This window comes from Macrobrachium nipponense, chromosome 25, assembly GCF_015104395.2.
Source record: "Macrobrachium nipponense isolate FS-2020 chromosome 25, ASM1510439v2, whole genome shotgun sequence".
NCBI classification, from domain to species: Eukaryota; Metazoa; Arthropoda; class Malacostraca; order Decapoda; family Palaemonidae; genus Macrobrachium; species Macrobrachium nipponense.
This window is the reverse complement of record NC_087214.1, coordinates 15,006,496-15,013,995: the sequence shown is the minus strand read 5'-3', so window position 1 is coordinate 15,013,995 and position 7,500 is coordinate 15,006,496. Positions and strand designations below refer to the sequence as shown.

General features: G+C 34.6%; 1 protein-coding gene across 2 annotated transcripts in view; it reads left to right on the top strand.

Annotated features, from left to right (window-relative positions):
* LOC135199292 (adhesion G protein-coupled receptor E2-like) overlaps positions 1 to 7,500 on the top strand; it is a 31,696-nt gene that overhangs the window by 9,105 nt on the left and 15,091 nt on the right. The gene's annotated exons all lie outside the window — the stretch shown is intronic.

Here is a 7,500-nt window from a genome sequence, read left to right as displayed (position 1 = left end):
TCGACCTCTCAATCGCCAATTCTATTATCGCTTAATAAATTCCCCTTGGTTAAATATATATGAAAATATATCAATTCCGAGGTATAGCGAATTAGATATTAAAGGACATTTGTAGTTCGATATATATATATATATATATATATATATATATATATATATATATATATATATATATACGTATAATATATATATTATATATATATATATATATATATATGAATATATATATATATCTGCAACTGAATTGTCTAGCTTCATCACCTCTTACATCTGGAAAGGCTATTTCTATATTGTGTGTTTCACTTTCAATTTTAGGTTCAATTGCATATTTATAGATTCTCTTTTCAAACATTGTTTTACAGTGATGGTTGTTTTCTGAATAAAGTCTCCAGCAATGTGCAGTTTCATATTCATTTTTTCCTGAACAAAGCAAATCTTCAACTTCGTCCCTGGATAAAACATTGAACTAATAAATGTCTGGGTTTTAGATTACTCGTAACATACACTACTTTTAGTAGATCAAATTGGTAAAGTGGCAGATTATCATTTCTGACTGAGTATTGACCCACCAGAATTTATCATGTCGCAAGAACTTCATGTGATCGTTCAAAAGGGCACGAATTATTCTCATATGAAATCGGGAATACAACAACCATTGTCATGTCATAAGGTTCGTTTCAAAGCTGTGAGTGAATTGTCCCCTTAAAAGATTCGTGTTTTTAAAGGCCAATTATGGGAGTTTTGGTTCAACTGAAAAAATTCCGATTCGAACAATCGGCAGTTCTAATGAATGGGTGAAGCGCCTCAGTGGCGTGGTCGGCATAGTGTTGGCCTGCCACCTCGGTGCCCGCGAGTTTGATTCACAGACATTCCATTGAGGGATTAGAGATGTGTATTTCTGGTGATAGAAGTTCACTCTCGGCGTGGTTTGGAAGTCATGTAAAGCCGTTGGTCCCGTTGATGAATAACCACTGGTTCTATGCAATGTAAAAACACCATACAAACAAACAAACAAATGGATGGGTGATGATGATATGTAGCGTCACTGAAGAACTTCCAGAGAAATGGGGAGGTCGTACTTTCGCTCCACCGAGAAGTGCACTTTTTGAAGATTTTGAATACAAATTTATTTTTCAACTCAAAATTTATAAGTAAAATTCACCACCTCAGGGAAATTTACTTTTACTTGAAAACACTAAGTTTAGTTAATTCTTGAATTGATATATTAAACAAAATTAAGTGAAAATTAATCCATCAAGAAAATTAATTAGTCACGAATTAAATTACTCAAGTAAAATTCAAACTGTGAAACAATAATTAATATTTGAAAAGAAATCTAAGTGTTAAATAAAATCAAGTATGCAATTTAAGGGAGAATTTTGGGCAATTTTGGATGTGTGAATAATGGTACTGATTTTTTTCTGGATATTTATTTTTCAGGAATTTTTGCATTTCCTGGGCTCTTGTACTATCGTACACAAAAGTCCCTTCCCTTATTCATCCAGAGAGCGGACACGAATCCGCGGACTATGAAACATCGAAGCAGCTGAACAAGTAACTAATGAAAGACCCAACAGATGTCCCACCGTAAGAGGAGTGGGAAGCAGGCATTTTTCTTGAGCATACAATAAAGTCTCCGTATTCTAATATAGTTAACAAAGTGGTCGTAAACTTTTCGTTGTTGACGATAGTACTGGCTTGGAGTGTAAAATGTGCAGTTAAGGAAATATGCGATATACTAGATATGAGAATAAAAGTGCTTCAGAAGTAGGCATTTATGAGTGAGTATTTCCTAAAGATCATCGTATCTTATCAACAAATATGACTGTCCACAAGATCGATACAAATCATCTCAGCAACAGTGTTTACGGGGGTGTTCTATGATCTGCAAGCTGCCTCTTAAAAATAAAATTTAAAAAATAAATACATAAAAACTACCATTTACAGCAGCAGGTTAGTCAAATTTACAGTTCCCTCACGTTATTGAAGTAGCAACCACAGAATACTGCTGGTGCATCCTCTATATCTAAAAAATTTATAGATCTGTCATATTTAGTTATATTGCGTGACTGGGCCAACATCCATAGTGGAAGCAGGTATTTTGGGTGATGACAACCCAATGCCAGGTTTTAGACGCTTGCAAATTATGGCTATACGTCATTTTTAAAAAATACAAATACAAAATGAAAGATTCAGATACTTTCACCATTGTAACACATTCAGATTCAGTAAAACAATGGAAAGAAAGAAGCAGAGGTGATAGGAGAGAGAGAGTCTAATTAATAGACGTAACTAGCGAATGATTTTTTCAGTAGGTATTATTTGGTGCTTTTGTGGGTGATGTGAGGGGACAGCAACGACAATGCGCTGAGAGTTGAATAACCGCCTACCTATCCAATTGTGATTATTGCTGCTATAGAATGCCATGACCATGAAAACTATTAATCCACAAACAATATTGTGGTGCTGACCCTTTTTAAATTAACATAACAGTCTATACCAAAGGCTTAAGGATGACGTTACCCCATACCTTTGGTAGCACATTTTACACTCAAACCCCGTATCGTCAACAACAAAAACTTGATGATCACTTTCTTAACGATATTAGATAATCAAGTTACTTGCTCAACTGCTTTGGGGTTTCATAGTCGGAGGATTCGTGTTCACTCTCTGGACCAGCAGAGGTTGGAACGGATTTTTGTACTTAATGGGAAGTTCTGTGTTTTTGTCCCCATCTGCCAGTTTTTCAGTGATACTAAATTACTGTGTATTTCAGAACCGTGTCTAACTGATTTTCGTCGATGAAATTTTACCAAAGCATCGGATATGGATCGTATTTTAAATAGCTATTTGAAGTCACAGCCTAATTGACAAAACTATGCAGTGATGTCAATTGTTGATAATGAAGGCCCTTATCGGAGTAAATCAAAGAAATTTAAAGGGGAACTTAGCTAAATTTAGTAAGTACCCATATGTTTGACCCTTTTGTACAATAAGTATTTAAAGGAAAGGCTAGGCAAATCATTGTTGAGAATGATGATAATATTACGGTTTCCATTAGTGATACTACGAATAATCAATAATAATTTAGTATATATACATATGACAATATAAATACATATCGCAATATTACTATTTTCATTGTACAATGTTGCGTGGATTATAGGAATACATAGCAATTACAACGCAATTTGTACTTACCCTTTGACTATCAGTTATACAAACCTTTGGAATTGGTGAAATACAATCATATAGAGGTGTTTGGTACGATATTTTGGCCCGATAAACCTGGTAACCTTTAATTATAGAGGGCAGCCTATCATTCCTAGGTCAAAGCCAGTTAATAGTAAGTGATGGTTGCTTCACCTATGACAAGCATGGCAAATTGTCCTCGTGGCCGCAAGACTGCTTTCGTGTTCCGCGTTTTTGCAGTATGCAACAAAGAAGAGAATCGTGTGCGGCGTAGTATGCTAAATATGAACAGTAAGTGGTTGATAAGGCGATACAGAAGCACCGAACGATTTAGACAAATGTGACAAAGGGGATTATAGAGGTAATGCTCGAATGACGAGTATGAAAACGAGAGATATGCATATGTTTTGTTTCTATCAAGGCCTTTCTCACTTTCCAGACCAAGAATAAACAATGGCCGAATTTTCTTCACTGATAAACTATCTCACAGACTCCCTGCAACGACCGTTTTTAACAACTCGCCTATTCTGCCGACCTCCTTATATACATACTACATACAAATACTTACATACATACATGTGTATATAATTTAATCTATGTTAAGTGTATGTGCATTTATGCAAGTACCATATCTATATGTATGATTATGAATATTTTGATTATCATTGAGTAATAATTTCATTATCAATACAACATGGCCGGGGGTATAGGAAAAAAAAAGTTTGTGATGAAATGCAATTTTATTCTTTTGCTAAATACTGGTCTTTATCCACACAGACCCTATGACCGTTTAGTAAATTTCGTTGGCATCTGAGCGATACTTCGACTTATCCTTGAAACAATGAGTTTCCACAGTGCGTTAGCGTATGCAAGATATTGTGCATATTTAAAGCTGAAGAAAACGTGTATACTGCGCCATGGAACTGTATTATACCATTAATATTCTCATTTGATGCCCATTCCCTTATTGCACTCTACTTAGGTGTTTTGAGTGTGGAAAAAAAATTAGAATTCCATACACTACTAGTACCACTGCTACCAACATCCGAGTCATCATTCAGAAAATATTATATGGCCTGGCGTCTAGTAAAGTACGTTACATTACAGTGTCTATGAGTGGGAAGGCCATCATACTGCCAAATAACATATGCCAGGACTAGACAACCTTACTCTTTTCTAGTATATTTCTTTATAAAAGTGCTACCCTCTGAACTCCTGTAGCCTGTCTGGATCATCTATATTGCGTGGAGTATATCGCAAAATATTGTTAGGTTTTCAATAGAAAGTAATTTCTCATTTAAACGGACATACAACTCCATGCATTTTAAACATTCTTCAGGCAACTTCACTTTGATCTTTTGAAAATTAAATACCAATTGGTGTATGCAATCGTTACCGCTCACTTGTTAGTTTTAAATGCTCACCCCATCAGTAAAAAATTACGTCAATCGCTAGTTCCTGCCATTATCACCTGCTTGGAAGCACATCTTTGTTTCCTAAATATATTTCCTAAATATCCAGAATACAGTTTCAACGTCTTTTCCTCAATAGTCTAAGTGTTGAGTTCACATTCCCGTTAATTGCTGCAGTCCTGGTCCTGGATTCTAATTAGGCAATTTAAAACTAGCGTTATCTTCGAATGCATTAGTTTTCGCCTATAAAAACCCCCAACTTTACACTTTCACCCTTTACTCAAAACTACATTTACAACACAAATATACATTTACACTAACTGCATTAAAATTATTCTTCTAACCTGGGTCATTTATCACCAAACATCTAACCAAAGCAAACCCTTTTATCAAACTCGGGTTTCCCATTTCTAAAACCACGACTTACTGCAGGGCAGCCTTTTAATCCTTTTACTCGAGATTCTAAGTTAATTCTTTATATTAATGCTGTCTTGTACAAGGGACTACCCAGGTTACCAATCACTTTTTTAATTTCTTCACCAACGCATGCGTAGGACCTAGTCAGTTTCACACAAACGTCCAACTGCCGAGAATTGACTCTTGAGCTATACCAGATATTTCTACCCTCGGTATAAAACCAGACTTCTAACCTCTCGGTCTTCAGAACACTGAACGCCACAGGATGAAATTTCAAAAGATAGTCACAGTCATTGTCCTTTATATTCATTAACAAATTGATATAAAATACTAAATCCAAATTAGAACTATAGAGACTAACCTCTAAACCTTAATCTTAAAATAAAAATTAACAGCTTACGTATCATTCTTCCTGACAATCTGTCAATTTTTTGCAGTTACAACCAATGCCATTAACAGGATGGTGCACACAAGACTGGAATATTTCTTAATCATGAATCCACGGTTACAGAAAGATTTATTCTCAAAACCTGTTTTATCACACTTCAAAACAAATATTAGGAAAGCCCCTTTAAAAGATGGAAAAATGAGTATTCCACGAACTATCATACAACTACTCTAAATCCTAGAGTCCGCCATCCTAAACCCCCCAGATCAAGGTCGCCTGTAAATCATAAAAATGGCAACAGGAAAAACTTTGGATAAATCCAAACTAAATTAAAAGCAAACCTTAATACAAAGAACAAAAAAAACTTGAAGTTAACATACACTGTTGCTCATTACGTAAGTTTTCTTTTATGCAAAATCTTTTCGAATTACAAAATGCATAATACATCAAACCTTTACAATACTAACATAAAACAAATATCTAAAAAGTTATAACCATGGATTTTAAGACTTTAATAGACTTCATGATCCAAAACTAAAAATGCAATGGGAGCTTTGAAAAACCAGAAACACTAATCCACAAGTTATCATTCTACAGTTTTTCGATAAAGATCAAACAGACCTTAACTGAAAACTCATATACTGACCATATGAAAAACTGACCATACTAATGTATTCCAATAATAGCCTTTGAAATCACAGTATTAGAGAGATTAGTAATTAAAACCAGAGTGGATTAAGTTAATAAATTCAATAACCATACTAACACTTAATACATGGCTTACTAACGCAAGTTATCTGTTAAGACAGGAACTCAAGACTAGTTTTATACAAACCATCAGATTTATACAAACCATTGCATATGTACAAAACATTCAGTGCTACGCTAATTACTGAAATTACTAGAGTGTCAATTTAAAAAATTACTAGTAATAGTAAAGTTAGAACTCTGTCATCTGCAACAGAAAAAAAAAACTAAAAACTCCAAGGACTCTCACAGTAGGTCAGCACGCCTACTATGCAAGCCCTTAGGAGCGCCTCCACCCGATCAGGGGCACCGCCCCCGATGGGGTGGAGGAAAAGGAAAAAAAATGGATATTGAAGTTCTGAGGAACCTGGGGGATAGCAGTTTCTTTCTTCAACCAGTCTTGAATATTCATCGTAGGATCGTTCCCTGAAATGTTTAAAGAGCATTAGAAAGTTAAATATACCAAGTTCGAAAAATATCTAGTGCCAATTAAGTAGTTTAAGTAAATTGTTTAAAGTAATTGTTTAAAAGTTCATATACTAACTCAATCAATTCTTATGTTATTGTCCTTGCAAGAAAGAGACATTCATAATTAAACGTACATTTACTTCAAACAAACCTTAAATAATTTTTTTTTTTTTAAACTACATACATACACAACAACAACGGGAAAACTTTTACTGTATTTTTCTTACTAATAAACGACATTCCAACACACAGGTCCTCGGCAAGAACCGATCAAGTAAAAATACTAAAAATAAAGATATATATCAATCCTAGATTTTTATCACAATGTATTAGCGATCTATGGGCATGTAAAAGCAAAAGTTTCACGCAAAAATCACAAGCTTATGCATAAAAAGAAAATAAAAACTCGCCGCGAATAAACGAAATAGATTCTTAAATCAATCAAAAGGGACCACATCATGGAGACAGCAAGACGGGAAAAATAAGTCTGTGTGAAACAAGAGACCGTAAAAAAATACTGGATAAATCCTGCAAACTTACCCAAGAAATTTGAGCAATGCTTCGTCTACAAAAACCACAATAAAACATAGTCAAGGTCCAAAGAACAGATTCAAACAACTCTAAACAGAACGTACTAAAAAATGTACAGCCGCCTTATAATACACGAAGTTGACGTTGAATAAAATAGAAAAATCACAAAACCTTAAAAGGTTACTCAACTAAAATGTTAAACCGAAATTCAGGAAAGTGAAATATTATTTATCAATTTTTTCGAAATCTACATGGGAACAGATGAACTGAAGTCTGAAATGGATAACCGCCGAACCACTAATCGCAGGTTACCAGAGAGCGAGATACCATGTCCTACTCAGTTCA